Below are 22,819 nucleotides of genomic sequence, written 5' to 3'. Positions count from 1 at the left end.
TCTTTTTTCTTGGAACAAACTGTTCAACAATGTTGTTATATATAAATTTAATATTTATATTTAATAAATTTATATATATATATAAATAATGAAATTTACACGAGAAAAAGCAGAGACCTTTACTTTTACCTTTTGACTCGTCACTGTAGAAAAAGCACAGGTAAGGGATTATTCACTTCTATTAAAGAGTCCCCACAAGTCATGACCCAGTGTGACATTGGGCCCCTAAACTGACATAGCTGAATGGCATTCGGCCCTCATTGATTTTTAGGATTTGAACATGTGCTTATCTTCCAGGAAAACCAATATGATATAATAGCCCTTTTCCTATTCTGGGCATCAGTAATGCAGAAACATTGAAGAAATTTGGATTATAGGTGACGGATGTTTAAGAATGGGATTATCAGGTACTCAGTAACACCATAAAAAAAACACACTTTTATGTTGTTTAAATAGAAAATACTTGTACCCATGTGTGCAACCGTGGGTGTGTTGGTCTTAAAACAGGTGTGGTCAGGTTCATTGTTGTCACAATTCTATCTGGAGGGAGCGGGGGAGCTACTGACCAACAAAAACCCGGTCGTAAATCAGTGGTGCAGTATTTAAGTGTTATTTTAAAGACGTACATGCGCCTACATAGTGACACAGGGACATGCAACAACGCACAAACATGCAAAACATGCAAAATAAGAACATCACAATGTAAAAGATAATTACAGCATAAAACAATGTGCTCAATCTGAGCATGTTTCCTCTGCACAAGAAGAAGTAGGAAGAAGAGTTCTTTCCTACTATCTGGGAAATCCACAGTTACAATCGCAAACTGCCTAAAGATACAATCACACCCAGCTCTTAAAAGGAGTGGAAGATGACACTCTGTTTGAATCATTTCATGTTAACACGTCTATTAATTAAATTTGAAACATGCTCCTTCGTTTGCGTTCAGATTATCTACAGTTAAACTATCAAAAGTGGACTTGAACACACCCTCAATGCACTTGCACCATGCGCTTCAGATCGTGTGCTCAGATCATTAAGCACTAAATATTTGAGTCAAAACTAGGCTGTCTTTAATTTTATGTTAAACCTGTGGAATTCTATATTTCTATTATTGCCAACAAATCCCTGCATCAGGCTTTCCATATGTACCACAGAGCAGCACTAATGTTCAAAACCAAATAAAAACCTAAGGGAGCTCAGTGGTGTACTGGGTGAATGTTCATTCATTAAAATGAACATGGTTTAGTTTCACTCAGTCCTCTGTACACCATTCTTCTGCTGCAATTTCTCACTATGGAATACCAAATGTGGATCAATCCGCAACTGAAAATACTCCCCAAACACCTGCATATTTAGGCCTGTTTGGTTTACATTTGCTATAACTACAGTACCCAGCTGCTTTAGGAAATTATTAAGCTGGCCTTTTAAAAAAGGAAACAGAGAATATTCATAACCATTTTTTTTTTAGATTTAAATGTTAAGTAGGAACAAATGAGCCGAGAGATAGAAAGAGCTACCAGGCAGGTTAGGGAAATCGCAACATTAAGAGAGATGCCTTTATTGTTGGCTGTGGTCATTTCATGGGATTTTTAGACAATTTAAACAATTGTTTCCCATATTTAACAATTTCCTTGAAGAACCTGATACAAATAAAAGTGTCATAAAGGAAAAGATGTGAATTCATTTCTGCATGTGCTTGCTTGTGAGCGATGCAGGTGCTTCATTTCTATGTTGACCATGCTGTGGCCACTCCGTACATGCAGCACTGTCAGGACATGAATCGATTGTTCAATACTTTGTCTGTTCTCATGGAGTTTAATTTAGGCAATGTCTTCATTGTCCTTTGCAATGACTGCTGTTTGACGTGTTTACAAGAGACCTGAAAATGCTGTTTGCGAATCAAATTTCCCTGGTGGACTGATGAAGTACTCAACATTCCTCAAAGTTTCCCTGGAAGACAATCGTCCATTCATCAGAGCAGTGGAATAATAGCTTACCCTTTCTGTTGTTCGCTGACATTTGCCTCTCGTGATTACTGTTGAGCATCTTCGATTGTTCCACCAAAGAACGAAATCTTTTCTGTTTAAGTATCCATTAACTGGCAGCATTTGAGTCCAAATGGGACTTCTAATTAGAGCCTTATTAGAGACAGGTGCGGTGGAAAGGTCGTCCATTAAGCCGATACAGTAGATGTTGAACACTTGTATACAGCTAGCTGCTAGAATCCAATCTGACACAAACACACAGCGTGTTGTCTGCTATGGGCGCCTAATTAGTGTGATCAAGATCTTAGGTATTTCCCATTAGGCCCAGAATAAAGTCAGAAACACTCCTCCACTCACTATACAGTATACCTATTATTCCTCTGTTCAGTGCTGATTGTGCTGTAAAATCAGTTAAAGGAGGTAGCTGCTTATGAAGGTGTGATTGTTTTTAAAGTGTTTAAGTTAGGACACAAGTGTGTGCGTGCGTGTGTGTGCATGCGTGCAAGCGTGTGTGTGTTTCTGTGTGTGTGTGGCCTAGAAAGGGTATAGAAATGGAAATGTGAAAGTTACAATGTAAAGAAATGACATTTTGGAGTAAAACTGCAATAACAAGTTCACTGCACAGTGCAAATTATACTTTCTATGCATAAAAGTAAGTAAATACAAGCCAGTCTAACAACTAAAAACAGTAGCAGGTATACCACAATTGATAATATCAGCAACGGGAATCTTACTATATATGAATGAGGAAATAAACTTGAGTGACTTTTACAGCATTACTGTGGCTCCAACTCACTACAGAGATAAAAAAAAAAAGAGTTCTTGGGCAGCGTACTCATTTGGATACGGTGCCACCAAGTGGCGAAAACAAGAAGGACATCCAGCATCTGTTCTGAATATTACATAAATACAATTGTACAGAAGCGCCCAAATTCTTTCCAATGACGGGCCAAAAATGAATCTGGATGGAGGGGCGCAGGCCACAAATAAATGATTACGTTATGTGAAATTACATTTCATTAAAATGTAATATATTTTTCAGAAAATTAACATTTAAAATATGAAATACATTTTTTGGATAATTAAAACTCTACTCTTTAATCTGTTTAATAGTCATTTTTTTTTTTTTTTTTTTACCATTTTGTAGAAAACTATTAATAATTATCAATAATGTTATTTTTTTTCTTAACTTTCAGTGCCCAACTGTCTCAATCTCATATCTTGACTGGCAGCTCAAAGTCAGTGAAGCAAGGCAGACTAACAGCACGTGAGCATCAGCAGGAGAGAGAGAGAGAGAGAGAGAGAGAGAGAGAGAGAGAGAGAGAGAGAGAGAGAGAGGACATCATAATTCTTTGTAGTTAAAAGGTGCACCCCTGTCACTTAATAGGGGAGCTTTAAAGCACTCTGCTTTACACTGCAGTAAAACTAATATTATGTATTTCTCACCTGCACAAAATTTACAGTTCCTTGTCATTACATTTAGAATTTTACAGCACTTATGAGAAGGTGACCCACATTGGGCTGCTCTGCGACAACACATTTGCTTGAAAACACTGATATGAAACTATGAAATACATACAGGTTAATTGAAATGACTATGACATGAAGATGTTGTGTGCAAGCGGGTTTAATTGGCAATTAAGATAATGGTTACTCAACAAAAGACTGTCAAGAAACAACAGAGGGAACAAAGGGACACTTTACTTCCTTCATCAACCTGCACACCAGGCACCGGGCACACCTACATGTACACACTGAAACTGGATTATAAAACTTCTTCACATAAACCTCGGAGCCCACACTGCAGGAGTCGACTGCCAACTGCTGAAAAAGGGATTTTTTTTTTTTTACTGTTTTTTTTTCTGCTATGGGAGGGTGGTGGGCTCATTACCTGCCAACTGAAACCAGCTCAAGAAGAGTAAAGGATGTTTTTCAGGCCTGTTACCTGCTCACCTTTTGTACACACATACATAATTATCCTGAATTTAACTGCATTTGAGCAAAGATTGGTTATATGCTGCACTGTCGGGGCAAGGGAAAAGGAAACAGAAGGCCACAACATGTTTCAGTAATTTCTTTCTTCGAGTGCAACCAAAAGCAATCAATATTTATCTTAAATGATCCATAAAAACAAAAGGCATCGCGGCACATATCAATAAACAACTCATTTCAGCACTGGCCTTTGTGCTGCTCTTTAAAGAGCCCAAACACACACAAATAAGCAGCATGTTTGGGTGCATTAATTAAGCCAAGCACAAACAAGAGGCAAGTAAGCTGCCTAATGCCCTACTGTAATCACCATGATATATTAAACATAACAAATTATGCTAATGAGGTCATTAATTAAGCTAATTAATGCAATACATAGCAATATTTTCCATGTCAACACAGTTCCTGGCACCAAATAATGGTGGTGGGGTGAATATTAAGTCCAGATATTAAAAGTAAAAATCTGTTGTTCAACTTTATGATGCATCTAATATCCTTTTTAGTTATTAACCCTAAAACAAAATGTGTGCTGCCAGCAGACACCCAAGATCCTCCCCATTATCTTGCCACAGCCAAAGCCGTTGTCTTTCCTGCACCTACACGCTGCGTCCATCTGACTGTAAGTCAGTGTACGACAGCAGGGCACTTCACCCGTCCTGCCCGTCCTCTATAATCTGATAAAAGGATTGAAAAAAACAAAAACATAGAGGGGCTGGTTAAAACGCAGCAATGCAAGATGAAAGCGCAGCTCTGCATGAATAGCCTTTAAAATGGCTGTGGTAAGGAATGGTGGTTAGAGGGGTGAGGAGGGGGGAGAGAGGAGAAGGCGAGAAGGATAGTGGGTGTTCTGTGAGTCCCGGATAGAGGCACAGTGTTTCATCTGCCTCCAAGACACCAGGGGTTGGTTGGCTCACGCACACGCACACGCACACACACACACACACACACACACACACACACACACACACACACACACACACACACAGATATATACACATACACAGGGACACTGATCAAAGGCTGACACTACAGAGAAGACTGCCTCCTTCCCTCTCCATCTCCCTCTCTTTTTCCACACACACAGAAACAGACCGCACAGAACACGTATACACGGCAGCGAGCAAAGACACAGGAATCATGCAGATACATACCGTAAACAGGAAACACACAAAAAAAGCCTCCACAAATGCTGGAGAGACCGGATGCATGCCCATTTTTCGGCGTGTTATGAGCAAACACCTTTGTGTATTTAACCTACAGTCACAATGAAGCAGCAGTGTGCCATCAGAGAGCCATGAGATTATGCTCATTGACCCAACAAACCCGGGTTTGTTGTGTGTGTGCAGCCATACCTGTCTGTATGATTTGTGCGTGGTACGCAAAGGTGCACGCATGTGTGACGATGAATGTGACAATGACTTGTGGCTGCCAGATGAAAAAACAGTGCTCCTCACACACTGTATCCCATGTGAATTCATTGTTAGAGGTTGACATGGGTGCCAGAGCTCTCTGTGTGAGTGTGTGTGTGTGTGTGTGTGTGTTTTCCTGGCAGCATTGTACTTATTGTCTATCAGAGGAATACGTGTGTCGTCCAGAGAACTCAGCAGATGTGGGTGGCTCAAAGCATCTGAATAATGTATAGCACACACATTTTCAATCTGACACACACACACACACACACACACACACACACACACACACACACACACACACACACACACACACACACACACACACTTTTCTAGACTGTGCCTGCCTCTTTCTTTCAAAGGTAATGAAAGCTACCGGTCTGTTAGATACACTGCACATCCTCAAACGGTGTCTAAGTGCATTATTATAATTACAGCGGCGTACCGCACAGTTTACGGCATCGCCGACGAAGCCGGACCACGCCATCATCCTACCGCGCTAAACGATTTCCGGAGGGTCATGCTGAATGGTGCAAGCGAAGAGAAAGAGGACTTGGAACTAGGAAAAAAGGGGGAAATAAGAAACATTCTTCTTTTCTTCATCGAGCTTAAAAAGAGGCTTTTTTTTCCCCCTCCACAAACACCACTTTGGCTTAGACACAGCGATTGGCCTTGGGTGATTAGCTCCGCTAAGGGAGAGCCCTCTTTCTCTTTGTGCTCTTTCTCTCTGTAAAGTTGTTATTACTATTGCCTGGCTGTGACAACCAAATTATGTGTGAAATTATTCAGATTTTATGCCCTCATACTGGGCAGGACCCCTCTCAGTGTGTGTGTGTGTGTGTGTGTGTGTGTGTGTGTGTGTGTGTGTGTGTGTGTGTGTTTGGATATGGTCGATGCAATTCCTTTCCGAAGCAGAAAAACACTGGCATTTTGAGATGCAAACAATATGCCAGATGAGAGGTAAACCTGCTCGGTGTCAGCAGCAGTCATCATGTTTTCCTTTTCTCTCTTGCTACTTTTAATTTTATCTCCCTAAAAGCTCTCCCTCCCACCCTCATCCTCCACGTCGTCTTTTCATCTATTTCTCTCTGTAACAGTCACGTTTGACTTTGTCTACATCAGAGGAAACAGCAGCCGTGTTTTAATGATGTTGTGGTCCCACAAGTTGGAGTAGCAATACAGCATCTGCTCAGATCCTGCAAATCATATCAAACTCTGTTTTTTTCATACTGTTTATGGTTAGCATTTTTAGCACTTTCGTTATATCCAATTAATGTTCTGTAATTAACTATATAGCAGTTTTTGGTGGAGTGTTTAAAGTAATAAAACTGATACTGTTGACTGTTGACCTTTCACCCTCCTACCACCCGATCAGATCTGTGTTAAGTTGCTGCGAACGCCATCCCAGGATTTCCTACAGTAACTCATTTTACCTCGGAAGCATTCAACATGGCAAAAAATGTTGGAGCTTTTATCATTAATTCTGGAAACGCATTGTAGTTGTTAACACCATTCTATTTCTAGCCAAGTGGCAACCCACTATGATGTCACGTACTGGAGTCAGACATTATATTTAGACGAGCTGGGGTGGAGCGAAGGATGGAGCTGACTGAGTATGTGGGGACATTAGCCCCACCTACCTATACTGACAGCCCGACTGCATCCCAGGCATGTCAATCAAACCAGGCACGCCCATAAACATACCTCTTTTTGTGGCCTAACATCTAATTAAATATGGAATTATTTTTAGGACCACCAGACCACTTGAAACAAAGAGTGAATTTAGTTAATGGCACCACAATGACTTGTGGGAAAAAGGTATTGATTTTCTATTTCATCAGAGAAGTTGACCATTTTTGAATGGGAGTCTATTAGAGCCAGAGGTTTTTGGAACCCAGCCCCGAGTGGCAATGTCAATGTTTCCAACAAAGTAGTTGCTCAAAGAGTGCTTGCTGTACAATTTGCGCTCACATGCTGTTATCAACAACAACCAAAGATGTCACCAAATTAACAAGGACAGAAGTCTTTAAGTTTAAAAAAATACTTCTGGCATGTCATATTTTAAGTCTTAATAGTCAAATATTCATCACAGTTTCTGCACACTCTCTCTTCCTTTTTTATGGCTACTCCTTCATTCACTCTTATACCACTCTTTTTTTTTAATCTCCTTGGTCCCTTGTGGTTCAGTCTCTATCTTCCAGGGTTTAGTCTGGAGCTGAAGCTGCTAGCCTCTGAAGTCCTGACGCTGGTGAAACAGAAACCAGGCCAGCTCCCAGCAGAGTACGACCATATGCACACAAATGTTTCTCAGAGCCTCAGTCTGTCCGTGCATGTTTATGTATGTGTGTGTGTGTGTGTGTGTGTGTGTGTGTGTGTGTGTGTGTGAGAGTTTAGCATGGACGGGTGTGATTGCTCTTGTTTTGTTTTTTTTGTCACGGGCCAGTCCAAGTGTGTCAGAAGGATGCAGAGGAACACACACACACACACACACACACACACACACACACACACACACACTCACTCGTACACAGAGGGAGGATGACAGCATGGGAGACGGATGAGAGCGGCTGACAGAGACAGGATTAGTCACAAAGGGACAAACACAGTGAGGGGAAGAGAGATGATAGATTGTCAGGTGTGTGTGTGTGTGTGTGTGTGTGTGTGTGTGTGTGTGTGTGTGTGTGTGTCCACAAGGACAAGAAGAAGGACTGGTATCTATCTCCTTCTTATACTTCAACTAGAGTCTTTATAGAGCGGCGGTGTGTGTCTATTGATCAGGTTTTGTTGCCCTGTGAACACTTTTACAGCCGTGAGGAACAGTAGCTCATCGTTCTGATCACACACACCCATCATGAGCCTTTTCACGTGCGTGTGTGCTCAGAATTGAAGGGCTCGCACCTCCTTGTTTCAATTTTTTATTTTTGGGATTCAACATCACCCTCCTCGGCCTAATTTTTTTCCCCCTCCACTCCTGTTCATCAGTCATTTGGCTCCCTTGGGTGTTGCTGTCCCCGGGGGCTTCTATCCAGTCAGAAGGTAATGGCGGGTGAAATAGGGGTGCCGTGGGCCAGATCGGACGCGATGTATGGTATAATGTGGCGACTGTGTGGATAGCACTTGTACAAAGCTGCGGTAATTGTTTTTGGGCATTGCCATGTGTGACACCAACTGAAAAGACTTAACCGCCTACTGTGCTACTTTTATAAAATCAGAGTCATTACTGCCGCGTGTGTGTGTTGTATTCACCCATATAAAGTTACCATTTTAGTCCACATGGTAGAATCATCCCCTGCGTTGTTACCCAGGAACAAGAAATACAACATAGTATATTTTTCAGTAAGTACAGTCAAAAATGCATTTGGACCACTAGTTAGAGTAGCAGAGGTAGGACACTGTAACTGTTTTTTTTTTCTTACTTTTTGTTTTTAGGCAGTTGTGACAAAATCTTCAGTCGCAGCAGTAGCGTCAGCGTTCTGCAACTGATTCATGTGTGGGAAGTTTATCCTGTGCAATCCGTTTTCTTAAAAACAACAAATATCAGCCTCACACCCCGAATTGTAATCCTATTTGTGTGATTATCTAAGATATAAACTGCAGCGTTTATACATATACATACATGTACATATGCTCATTGTATGCCGTGCATTTTATGTTGTGCATAAGAGAAAAAAAAAGTTATATTAATGGACGAATAAATGATAATTATGAAATAAAGTTCTATTGCTTCTATTGTGGCGTTGGGAGGATGGCTGCTAATTCCATCTGTGACCACGCATACAATTAAAACTGTCTGGACAAATGAAAAAAAAAATCTGTTCTGGTTATTGATCGCCTAACTTGATTTAGCTAATTTATGCAAGTCAGTAATAAGTTCTTAAATGAATGAGAGAAGAACATTTGCATTACGTTGCAGACTTAGAGGAAAGAAGTTGATTTATTAGGTTGGTCAGCGTGTTCCTGTTTAGAACTAGATTCTGGTTCTGGTGGCTCAAACACGTAGTGCTGAACAAGTCCTATAAAAGTGTTGAATGGAGCATCCATTTTCCAGGCTCACATTTCTGAGCAGAGGACTGCTGATTTTCTCACAATTTAATCTAATTTAATATGCTTATTTGTATGTTTTTAATTATTCAAATTTGGCTGGGTGGTTAACATCAATTTTTTTCGGTGGTGTGAAGAACTTAAAACACATTTTTGTTTCTACTTTACACAGACTTTAAAAAAAGAGAACTGTTCTCTTGCCGTCTTTTGCTCCCGACGGGCCAGAAGCTTACTCTTCTTTAAAAGAACTTTAGTGTTGTACTTCAAAAAAGTCAGGGGATGATTAAAACAATAGCCTGCTGAAAATAAAAGCAGCAGAGGCTGAGAATCTTAGTCCATAGAATGTGGGTCAAGCTCTGAAACCCCCAGATTGTATTTTTCCCATAATGCAACCCAATAGTTTCTTTTATTTAAATCCTCCTCGGGATGGTAAAGTTAGTTTACCAACTATGCTGCAAACAGTCTTTCTATTAAAAATGTGTAGCCTCCAAACCCGACCTGAGAGTAACCCGGATGACATCACTGGAGTCATTTTCTTCAGCTTAAGCAACTTCCTCTGGAGTCCCTGCAAACACTTTATATAACTGTTTTCTCACACTTCAGAAATTCAAAAGCAAGATCACAAAAAGTGCCAAAATGGGCTCCGCAGAACCAGTATTTTGGTCCAACCCTCGACTAAAGCGTTTATACAATGCTCCTGAGCAGGGGTGGAGGGAAAAGGAAGAGATGGAGGGGGGAGGAACAGAGGGAGGAAAAACAAGAGCTAATGAATCCCCAAACTATGGTCCGTGCCTGCTCCAGCAGCAGCAGCAGCAGCAGCAGCAGCAGCTGTGCAGTGGTTAGGATTTACCGAGCAAAACAAACAAACAGCAAAAATAAATGGGTAAACACTCATTGTGGGTCTGCAGGGGTGTGTGAGTGTGTGTGTGTGTGTGTGTGTGTGTGTGTGTGTGTGTGCGCGCGCGTGTCTCAGAGTATCTGATTTGTCTGCACGCAAGTCTTTTAATCTGTTTCTGTGCATACGCTGGTGTGTTTATCTGGGAATGGACGTGCACACCATTGTCTCGTGTACACGTTTGTGCCTGCGAGTGGAGTGAATGGCTGTTGTGTCTGTGCATCTCGGGAGCTAAAAGTAGACCACTACGCGCTGGCAAAAATTCTGAAAGACTTCAAACAGAGCCCATGCTGGGTTGGCCTAGATACTGTTACTCCTCCACATGCAGCACTCACTTTGCATGGTGCTGCTTTTAACCAGTTTGGTATAGCTTAGCTGAGTTTGGGTTTTGTTCAGCTGGCATTGCTGAAGCCTTGTTTTTGGACACTTTGTATTTGACCATTTGTTCGTTGCAATCATCTCATAGCTCGGTTTGCAAAAATGTGATATTAGAGCGTGTCTCTGTTCTCCTTTATTTCTTCTACGGCTCACTCATAAATCAATCTTTTATATAATGTTGTGGAAGAAGTTTTTCTATGCAAGTCAGTTTCTTTTCAGCATATTTGAATACAACAATGTTGAACAAAGTGCTGCATAATTCAATGAAATGAAAAACAATATTAGGCCAAAACAACACACGCAGGTACATGAGCGGTCATTAATACTGTGAAAAAGAGAATTAAAATGACTGGTAATGTCAGTGAGAATAAATATGTTTTCAATAGAGATTTGAACACTGTTGGCGAAGTTGGTGATGTGATCCAGACGGGTTCAGCTGTTCCTAAGTCAGAGCTGCCACGGCTAAAGCCCAGTCTGGATCTAGGAGCTACTAAATGACTGGAATATCAGGATGACATGAATCAGTAGGATTAAATGAACTCATAAGAAGCCATGAGACATTTTTTATTTTAATCTGACCTCAGCACATTTCATATATGATGGTAAATCAAGGGTGTTACTGTGGAGGGGTGTGTTTCCTCTTCAGGAACATTCCAGAGACAATAGTGAATCAAATGTAATCAAAATATACTTTTTTATTTCCACTTCAAGGAAAAGTACAAAACATTGGCAGCTCAGAATGTACAAGCTGCAGGGTCAGATGATGTATAGGTGTAAACACGTGAAAGTCCAAGATCAGTGAGACGATCTGTAATTAATGGTGGAACATTTTGAAACAAAGAAATGGGTTGAGCATAAGTTCCACAAACACAAGGAGTCAGTGTGGGTATACAAGTAAGCTCTCCTGAGACTTTGAATAAGTGCACTTCTACTGGAACAGCCCTCGGTTTTACTGCATTACCTATTGATATGCAGTAAAATCTATTATTGCATTGAACTATGCCGTCCTCCAGTGCATTTCTTTAAGAAGTTGTTTTCATCTGGTAGAAAAGTCTGTCTCGGAGAACCTGAAGACTTCTTGGCCCAGCTGAAGGTTTCTCTAAGGCACCGGTCCAATGACCTGAGCAACTGATGTGGGGTATACAAGTGCAACAGGTCACACAAATCAGCCGGTGCTGCTCGATTGAAGCACTTAAACACAAACAATGCAATGTTTAAATGAGGATGTCAGGACAGGTGAAACGTGCTCGTGCCTCCATGTTTCGTTGCCTTGCTAAATTGGGCTCAGAGTGAACAGAGCATCTAATCATTTTCAGTGGAAGAGACGGCTCCATATCCGTTTGAAAAAGTGTTTGAAATCACTTTTCAGCTGCTAACCTCTGTCTCAACTTACAGAGTCGCCTTGCCGGGGAGAGTCGGCGCTGAGGTGCTCCTCTGCTGCAGTGATTCAAACTAAACCTCACAAAGACTCACTCAATTAACTTACCACTATATAATTCTCCCTCCTCTCTCTCTCTCTCTCTCTCTCTCACACACAACACAACACACACCTTTACAGACGTGTATTTACATGATAATAATCAAAAGTAAAACAACTTCGAGATGTCTGGTGTTTTCCACCTCCATGGCAGTGTAATTAAAATATGCAAATAATATGATAAAACGCGTCTCACTCTGATGGTGACAGTGGCAGTTCTGCCGAATGCCTTCAATATTAGAAGGTTATTGTCAGATAAGGCCGCTTCACTTCAAAAGTGTGGCTGACATGAGCCAGTGTGTGTGTGACACAAAGGGAATTCTGGGCTTTATCTCCAGCACATAAAGAAACCAATCTGATTCCTGGCTCGTGTGGAGGACAGCCTCTCAAATCCCTCTCGATTGCTCATCCTTAATACACACACACACACACACACACACACACACACACACACACGCACACACACACACACACACACACACACACACACACACACACACACACACACACACACACGCACGCACACACGCACACACACACACAGAGCTTTCTATCATTTTGACCTTCCACTTGCATGTATTTTGGGTAAACAATTTAGATAAATAATGCTCTGGAAAAATGGTGCACTGCCAACTCCTACGTGTTCTGTGTGTGTGTTTGTGTGTGTATTTGTCTTGTTTGCAGACAAACACACACACACACACACACACACACACACACACACACACACACACACACACACACACACACACACGCAAACAAACATTTCAACATAAACTGTGTTGCTAAGCTTACAAACTATTCTTGTCAGAGCTGTTTGTTGTTGTTGTTGTCCAAAGAAACCCAATGTATCTCCAAGTTTGACGATTAAAAACAATTCAAATGAACTGAAGGAAATACTTCCACTTAAAAAAAAAAAATCAACCACTTGAAAATTCTTTTTCTGAAAAAAGCTTTGTTACACGACTAAAATAGGGCAGTTTTTCTGAGCTCATGAAAATTTGATATTTATAAGACACTTGTTTCAAAGGGCAACATCTTCCAAATTCCATGGTGTTTATTGGGACAGAAACATATAATTAATATCAGTAAGAACTCATATTACACTACGGAAAAAAAAGATCTAACTATCTATTATAAGTAAAATATTTGCACTTAAAATCTTACAGTACATGAGCATTATGAGCAAAATATACTTAGAATACTGACAATAAAAATGTCTATTAGTCATAAAAAATGGGTAATGGGACTGTTAAAGGTCCCATAATTTACAGATTTCTGGTGTTTTATTTGCAGTCTTAAAACCAGGAGATATTTTTCATGGTTTAGATAGCAAAAACTATCTCAATATAGTTTTAAGCTGTTTAAGCTTCTCTCTGGGAAGTCTACAAAAAAACTGTCTGTGTCTTTCAAGCGCTTTGATAGTTTGTACTTGTAGCTTCCTAACTACTTGATGGAATGACCATTTGGATGTTTTCCGTCATTGTGAGGGTGGACATATGACATGAGCGTGAGTTTGTGACATCACAAACTTATGGACGTCCAAACAGCACAGTTGCTGAATGCTGGCTCTGTGTATTTTTCTGTGAAGTGAGTGTTTTGACATACTACCTCGACCTGATTTATTAAATCAAAATGTATACAATAAGGGACCTTTAATGGCAGTTAATACAAATGCATTGCTCTGTAAGACGTATTGGATTATAACGAGTGGAGGTGGAGCTACTTTTGTTTAAACTACTTCATGAGCTGTTGTATACTCAATACTATCTTATATTCAATTTATCAATCATATATTTAGCATGAAAAAAACAAAAACAAATGTTTATGGCATTTATAAGAAAATTTTGAAAACTGGAAATACTAAGGTCATACAAATACATTCAAACAGCACTTGAGTAAATGTTCTTAGTGACATTCCCCCAGTGAATACTAAAAGCATTCCCATCACACTGACAGGATGACAGAGTGCTGGAGTGCATCAGTAGTAGCTCTGAACCAGAAGTCAAAGGCTACTGTGGGAAACTTCTGTTATTTCAGAAGGCAATAAAAAAACAAAAAAATAACCGTGCTGAGGGCTTTTGTCAGAGGTGCTGTTTTCTTTCTTCACACCAGCACGTACAAATGGAAGCCGCTGCTCCCGTGTGCGAAGCCAGATAACACTGTTTGTCAACCTTATGATTTGTGCCGGCGCCTTGTCATATCACTCAGTGTTGTGAATGCATTGAGGTAATGCCCCAAGTGAAATTGCTCTAAGGGAGAGGAGGGCCGCGCTCATCTCACAATGCGATCAACTCACAGGACTCGTCCGTCTCGTGAGGAGGAGCCAGTCTATAAATGAGCTGCTAGAAACAACAGAGCTCAGATTTATCAGCAGAGTGTAGAAGAAGTACCAAAGTCACTCATACCAGGGAGATTTAGTATCTACAGACAGAACAAAAACTACCATCACTTAGTGTTTGTACCACTTTAAAAATGTACTTCATGTTTTATGCAGCACGTGGCAACCATTTACCTGATTGAACTACCTTGATTTACAGGAAGGATTTGACACCAGTGGTCACCAACCATGTAGCGCGCCAGCAACTGTATGTGCGTGTTGAGTATCAATTAGTTATTGTTCATGTAATGAAGGCTTATTTAGTTGGTTTGGTGGAGCTCAGCTATGTGAATAAATGTTACAGTGTCTGAGAACTACTCATGTTTCATTTTGCTTTAAATAGCTTTCAGACGAAAAAAAAAAAGCTTCTCAATATGCTTTCATGTGTTTATTTATTTGCTTATACCCACTAAAACAATTACTAGCCTAAGAATTTATTATAGAATGATAATAAAAATAAAAGTGAATCAACAATTAGTCTATTTCTTTCCTAACGTGTTAAACAGTTTACTCCATTTTCCACGTTATTTCTTCTGTATTTCCTCTCGTGCCATGATGTTTATGACCAGCTCTGTATTTTCAAGTGGAAGATAATCCCAACTGCAGATAAGAATTGATCACATGCTGTCCTCATAAATTATTTCCCTGGTGTATCTATACATCTTTCCAGTTCTCATCACAGCTCGGTGGTTCCTGTATCGGGAGCAGCAACAGTCGACAGACAAAGAAAAGAGGGACGTGCACTAAGTAAAAACTCATGAGCTGGGAATTCTAGGAAAAGTCATTAAAAAAGGTCTCACTGCCAACAGACCACAACAGAAAGAAGTGAACAATCTGCAGACCAAACAAAGAGAGAACCTGTCAGGCAGCATGTAGTGTACCTCGATAGGCAGTGTGTTTCTATTTCCACCTCTCTGTTATCTGGTGCATCAGTCTCCCTTTCTTTCCTCCCAATCAGCCAGCTGGGTCTGGGCAGATCCACGTGTTAATGAAACTCCCAGCATGTGTGCGTCACGCACTGCCCTCCAAGCCGGTGACATCACAACTCCGGTGACAGAGGTTGAGTATATTTTATCATCTCTCCTCTTTCTTCATCTCGCTGTCCATCATTCTTCTCTTGTGATCTGCGAGTCAGACTGAACTGTGGGGCTGCCTGAACATGGTAAATGTCTGAGCTGACAAATCACCCTGTGAATTATCTGCTGCGTTCAGGGCAAAAGACATTAAATTAAATATCAGAATGCCTTCGTTCAAGTCTTTTTTGCAATGGTGGCAGCTTTGAGATTACAGCCAGTTTTTTTTTTTTTTTTTTTTTGTGCAAAACTGTAAATAACTGATTCTGTTACTGCACACTGTTAAAATAGAGCACGAACCAGGTTGCTGTTTATCTGTTGACATGTCTGTGATGCTATTACATTTTGTTAGCCTCATATTTATGTGGATATTAAGAGAATTATACATTGTATTTAACGATTGGTGCCCCATACATTTATAGTAAAGTGGCCTAACGAGCCAATTAGCCAAAAAGTTCTTTGAACGTCCACATTCTTGGATTCAAAGCACATGTGCACTAGCTTGGCTCTGGCTGACTATCGCTTCAGTCTTCACTGTGATTTTAGTCTGGACACGCTGATCGTATTCACGTTCGCTCAGCCACTTTGAAAAGCGGAACAATCAGCGACCAGTGTCGGTGGTTAAGAACAACGTGGCTAAAGTCGAGTGTTTTTTTAGTTGCAGTCGTGGCAGAGTGTCGGCTGGTTTCGGGGCATATTGACAAGTTTCTAAATTAACCCGAGGTCGACGCCCAGTAGGATGGAAATTCTACAAATGATTCCCTATGGAGTGCACTCAGACCCATATATTCACGCAGTAAATTTGAGTCTGGTAACCCAAGGCTACATTTGCACCTGAATGGCATGACAATAATACACTGAAATGGCTTGTTAATACATCAACAACAGTTTTTTTTTTTTGTAGCAGTTTATCACAGTTTGACTTTTATTGGGTATCGCTACAATAAAAGTTATTAACTCAGGTAACAGTCATCAAACACAAAGTATCCATGTTATTCTGCTCATACTTATATTTCAACAAATTAGAGAGAGGTAAAACCCATTAGCAAGAAATAATAGGCAAAACTGTTATTCATTTCTTAGTAAAAGAAAGCTGTGTAGAGAGTGTTTTTCCTCACACCAAAGAAAAAACAAAACTCTTCAACTGTATTTTGAGTTCAGTTCAAATTGTAATAAATAAAGTGACAGTCTGAATACAAAATAAGCTCATTAAACCACTTGCTATTCACACAAAGTTTCATTACACATGGTGCGTGAACAGCCATGAGTGAGTCAGTGTAAAGTCAAACAAATGCACTAAGTGTTGGCTTGATTAAATCTCTGACAGCTCTAAGATGCTTCCTCTGTGTTTACGTTCTTCGGATCTCCTGTAATCTTGTTGTACACGCTGAAAGGTCAGCAGGGTTTAGGTTCAGACTCTGAGTCACAACGTATACAACCTGAGTGGCGGGTAGCTCTACTGTTTGATCACTGTCGTTGCCCTCTCCATGGTAAAGCAACGGATAAAGAGGGTGCAAGGTGACTCTGAGAGAGGCAGGGAGAGAAAAAATGTCAGAAATAAGATGTAGAATAGTGTATACAGAGTGTGTAGTTAAAGTATTGTCGTGAAACAGAGGCAGACAGACAGATAAAGAGAGTGGGAGAGAGGAGTTAAGGTCAACATGTATGAGTTCCATGGATCTACAGACACACTAATATGAAAGACGTCCCAGGCCCTGATGAATAATTCATACAAACATAAAAAAAGATGCAAAGCAAAGCTGGAAATCTGTCACTGCATAAAATGTTCACGCGTAAACCTTTTTATGGTTCTGTACACCAGAAATGTCCATTATTCAATGGTTTTAAATCACCACAAAACATTCATCAGAAACCAAGCTATGAAGTCTTTAAGTTTAGCGGACCATAAAAGAACCAAATTAACAAATGCACTTACAGATTCCACTCTGTTGCACTCGAGGTTTTGACAATTATTTACACTTCAGCACCGAGCAAAGGGATTAAATCTTCTGACCCGTCCAAAGTCACAGTTTGGCCGATCAATTTGTGTTTTTTTTCCCCTGTGCATATTGGAAGTTGGGCCAAAAAAAAAGATTGGCAGGGACATTGCATCTGCTGCTGGACTAGCACATGAATGAAGATTGTAACTAATAATCATCTTTTCTGCTGGCAGGGAAACTGCTTCACTTTGCATGCGCGCTGACATTCAGTGAACCGGCTTTTTCTTAGAGCTTGGATAGTTCCCGCATCCTGGCTGGGCCGAGAGTGTATTGTGAAGTCTCCCTAGATACACTAGCAAAAAAATACAACAGCTTTCTTCTGCTTTCCTTACTCCCAACCTTTTCTTTCTTTCTTCTTCGCCCCCACTGCACGGCACCAACCAAAAACCATCAGTCTCTTAGGCGAGCCACAGTCTATCACCCTCCCACAGCATGGGACTATTAGACTTATCTCAGCCAGAGTTGCTCCTAATTTGGCATCCTCAGAGCAGTGGGTGTAGTGTGTTGAAAGTTATCAGAGTGAGGCCAGCTCCCTATTTGGCAGGCAGAGGGGCAGTGCCACCGCTGTCTGTCTGCCAGGTTGATTAATAAGTAGCGGCAGAGCGGCTACGCTAACAGACTGGCCTGCCTGGACGCTTCCACAGCTCTGCTGAATTAATGACACACCAACACACAGACACACTCACAAAATGTGTTTACCTACACCAATACACACGCTGATGCTGGTGCTCGTCTCTCTGTCTCTGTCTCTCATACACACACACCAACACACACTTAAACCTGAAGCAATAAAGCAGCACAACAGAGGTTTGCTGATAACACAGAACAGACATACTGAGTTGTAAATTAGCATAAACATGAGACAAACTCACACACATATATACACACACACTTGTACCATCCCTCCCTCCTAACAACACAAAAGTTCACACACACACACACACCAAACTGCCTCCTGTCATCTATTTTAGCGGCGAGGTATTTGAATGACAGCTCATCAGCGCTGTATTATTACATTATTGTGAACGCACCATTTCTTTTAAGCAGAGCAGGCAGCCAGGCATAACAGAACACTTCCTCTTTCTGTTGCCATTAGTTACTGCCGACATGACAGAGGAGAGGTCGAGCAAGCATATGCGGCGCATAATATGTAACGGCAGACATGAAAAGAAAGATGTACAGGGCGTGAAATTAAGCTGTAAAAAAAAGTGTAACTTGGTTTTGATTGTGCTTTTATTTTTGTTCTCTTAAACGACATCAGCTCATCTGTTCATTTGTCTGTCAGTTTATCCAGTCGTCTGTCTCATCTCAGGTCAGACGGCGCACAATGAATGAAACTGGGGAGAGAAATGATGCATTTCAGCACTATATGCAGTATTAAAAACATTACAGGTCAGAGACGTTGGACATGTTGATAAATGACTGGTGACTGCAGAGAAGCAGAGCATTAATTTCCAGGGATGACATCCTCTCCGTTGCCTTGTTCATTTTTCTTTATGGTTTTATCACAGATCTATTAACACATGTCAATGTCTCAAATTGTCTGAGTGAGAGAGGGCAGAAAGGAAAAGGTACAATAATTAGTCATATAATATATAATATATGAGCGTATAACTGAAATATAGTTAATAGACTTTTTGGGTTCATCACTGATGCCAAGCACCCTCTCTGACAGGTGAAGATGATGTTAGGATGATGGATATTTAGTCTCCAAATTTGTTTTTTAAGTAGGCTAAGACACCATTTTAGAGAAAAAAAAACAATTCAGTGTGAATATGAAAGTTCTGAACTTAATCATTGTGGAAAAAATAAACTGCCGATGAATGGTGTCTTGACCTGCAGCCAAAACAGATCATGTTTTAAAACTGTATAAATCTCTTATCCTGGCTCCGCCCGCCCACCCACTGCTCACAGTTTCAGGCTTTGCTCAAGATTATAGCGTGGAAACGCTGTTCACGTGACACTGACACTCTGAAGAGCCGACCAATCAGAGAGCAGAAAAGGTGGCTGTATGCGATGATACTTATTGGATTCAGGTGTTTTTGAAATATTCAATATTGAGGAATTGATTAAATTGTTTACATCTTAGTGAGTTTCGGCACACGGCATACACTATTTAGTGGTCAATGCTGATTGGTCAAAGGCTGCTCCCGATGGTTTAAAAATTACCCTAATATTGCTCATTGGGATGCAACCATTGGAAACAATCCCCAATTGAACGTGGCCAAATCCATATATTCACAAAGTGAATTGTGTTTGTTAACGTCAGGGTATACAATAATGCGATTTAACATGAAACATGGGGCAGATGTTTATGGATTTTAAGCAGAATTATTGTGCAGATTTGCACGTGAGATGCTCCGACTTCCCTATCATGTCTAAAACTATAGAAAAGCCAAACATCTTTGAAAAAAGGCCATAGTTTCATTTTCAAAATGGTTCAGTAGTTTGCTAATATAGCTGGGCACTGCAGAGCTGTATTTAGACAGTAAATTAAATGTAATTGTTGCATTAAATTACTTATTGTTATTAAGTGAATTAAACTGAAAGCACACACAACAGAAGACATGTTAAGATGTCTCAGTCCTCTCAGATGCCCTCTCCTGTTTCCTTCTCATTTAGTCACATCTGCCACTGCTAGAAGTCTTTTTTTGTTTTCTCTCTTCGGTCCCACTGATGGTGTTCAGAGTCTGTTCGTGCCTGTATATCAGTGCTTGTGTATCAATAGTAGTATTACCATAAGCCACAGGTGTAAACAGTGGTGGGTCTCTGTCAAGGTGTTTGCTTGGAGACCAGAAGGGGACAGAACGCAGGAAGGTGGGCGCACACGCGGTGGGATGCACAGCCACTCACATATTCAAAGACTCAGCGGGGAGGAGTACAAGTGCAAATTCAAACACACACACACAGCTGAAAAACAATGCTCCCCCACATTCTTGGGTCTGGCTACATGTGTGAGAGTGTAAGTGTGTGCCACTCAGGTGGAGCTGGTGAGAATGATTCCTCATTGGGACTTTGCCTGTTTTCTCTGTTCTCACACTCATAAAAATGAGCGCCCTCTTCCTGACCTTGTGTGTGTGTGCATTGCTGGAAATGTTTGACATTAGTTATACTCATGATTCCTCGCTGCAACGGGAGAGCCACATCAACTCATCTTTGGCTGTTGTCAAGCACACCGTTGCCTGGCAACTGGCCAAAGGTAGAACATCGCTGGAGATGATGAGAGGGATGACGACCTATCTGCTTCCTTGTCATTTTCCAGAATTATTTCCTTTCATTTATTCCTATCTTCCTATTGTTTTTTTTGTGTTTTTTTTTTTTTTCATTCTTGGAGACCTGTTATCTCTCCAAACTGTTGTTTTCAACCCACTTCTTATATGTTAGATAAAATGAGGTCAAATGCTCTCTTTTACCCATAAGTCTTTGCCACAGTTTTCCTCACTTTGTTTGAAAAATAAATCCCTTTCAGAGTTGCTCCGGAGCAACAAAAGAAATTCAAGTGTCAATTCAAAGCCTTTACTTTCCCTGCATTGTCTTCAGACGTTCTGTTCACTTGTTAAAATAAAATAAAAGACTATGATAACTGTGAACCTGCCAGAGTTTCACTTTCACTGACAAAAAGCAGTTTAATTTTCAAAAACTTTACAGCATTTAAAACATTTCATGGAACTAACAAACCTCTGAAGACTGGAAAACTGTAATAGAGTTTAACTGCAGTGACAAAGAAGGAACAACTAGAAGTAAAAGCCTTTCAACCTTACTTGTTTGCTGCACTCTTTTTACCCATCTTCATTCCATTTTGTCATTCACCCTCTTCGCTTTTCTCCCCCTCTCTTTCAAACCCAAGCACAACCCTGTCCAACTTGTTTCATGCTCTACTTCCTTTCCTCTCCGCTTTCAAAGCCTCGATAGTCCTCTGACTCGTCTGCTTTGTGGAAAACAGCTGTGACTGCATTCATCTCCTGTTACAAAAATCAGAATTTTAGAAATCAGATGTGGTGAAAAGAAACAGTAAATATATTTTTTATTGTAAAATACACTGCAGTTTTCATGCGCTGCGGAGGCTTACCTGTCCAAGATGAGAAAAAACTTTTGAAAAAAATAAAAAATGAATGAAAATATGAAGCTGGAATTATTATTATTGCCAGTATTGAGCAGGTCAATTTAAGATGAACCAGATAAATCCATTTGATATTGTCATGCATCTCAGGTCATACTTTCATTTATCACAAGCAATAAATGTTGTACAAACATTTAAAAAAAAGGTTTTTTTTATATGTTATCTGTGTTAATAAAGTAATGTATCTCAAGGGACCTACTAGTTAAATAAGGGTTTACAGAATACAATAAATCAAATTTACTTAATTTAATTCCTTCCGTCTGGCAGAGGGAAGCACTTTAATTTTTTGTAACATTTTTAAATATACAAAATTGTGACAGGTGTATTAAAAGATAAAGAAACAGGTGGCAACGCTGTCCTCCTTTTATAAAACGAGTATAGCATCACATTTTCATTCTTTCTGTACTTCACCCTGTCTCTCCCTCCTCACCACCTGTCCTCTCTTCTTGTTGTCTCCCTTTGTTTGTTTGTTTGTTTCCATCTTTCTTTCACCTCTCCTTCTCTTGTACTTCCTCCATCTTTCTTCTTCTCTGTCTTCCTCTGTGTATTTCTCTCCACATCCCACAGTCTTGACGCTCTGGATGCCTGGCTGTGTTTGCGCTGAGGGCAGCACTTTGTCATGTCCCTCATACATATGCAACACACACTCCAGGTAAGACAGAGGGAGAGAGAGAGAGAGAGAGAGAGAGAGAGAGAGAGAGAGAGAGAGAGAGAGAGAGAGAGAGAGAGAGAGAGAGAGAGAGAGAGAGAGAGAGAGAGAAAACTGAAGTGAGGTAATGAGGAGATAGAAAGGTAATGGAGGAAACAAATGGAGAAATGGAAAAGAAAGGCACAGAGAGAGAGGGAGGAGGAGTGGGGGGGGGGCTGTATGGAGGTGAAGAAGACGGACAGATTAAGAGGGAGAGAGCAAACATTTGAATAGGACAAGGAAATGACAGGAAGAGAGAGAGAGAGCGAGAGAGAGAGAGCGAGAGAGAGAGAGGGAGATGGAGTGGACAGGAGTCAAAGCCATTAACCTACAAGCTTGGAAGTGCTGTGTGTGAGGCCTTGTTTTTATACTTTGTGGGGTCTG

The 22,819-nt window shown here is 40.6% G+C and overlaps 1 protein-coding gene across 3 annotated transcripts in view; it reads right to left on the bottom strand.

Annotated features, from left to right (window-relative positions):
- The window catches only part of nlgn2a (neuroligin 2a), a 134,213-nt gene that overhangs the window by 13,738 nt on the left and 97,656 nt on the right, over positions 1-22,819 (bottom strand). The window lies entirely within an intron of this gene.

Source organism: Embiotoca jacksoni, unplaced genomic scaffold (assembly GCF_022577435.1).
Source record: "Embiotoca jacksoni isolate LCO1_2020_lvr unplaced genomic scaffold, fEmbJac1.0.p SCAF_24, whole genome shotgun sequence".
Classification (NCBI taxonomy): Eukaryota; Metazoa; Chordata; class Actinopteri; family Embiotocidae; genus Embiotoca; species Embiotoca jacksoni.
Note: the sequence above shows the minus strand (reverse complement) of the source record. Positions and strands in the feature narration are given on the sequence as shown.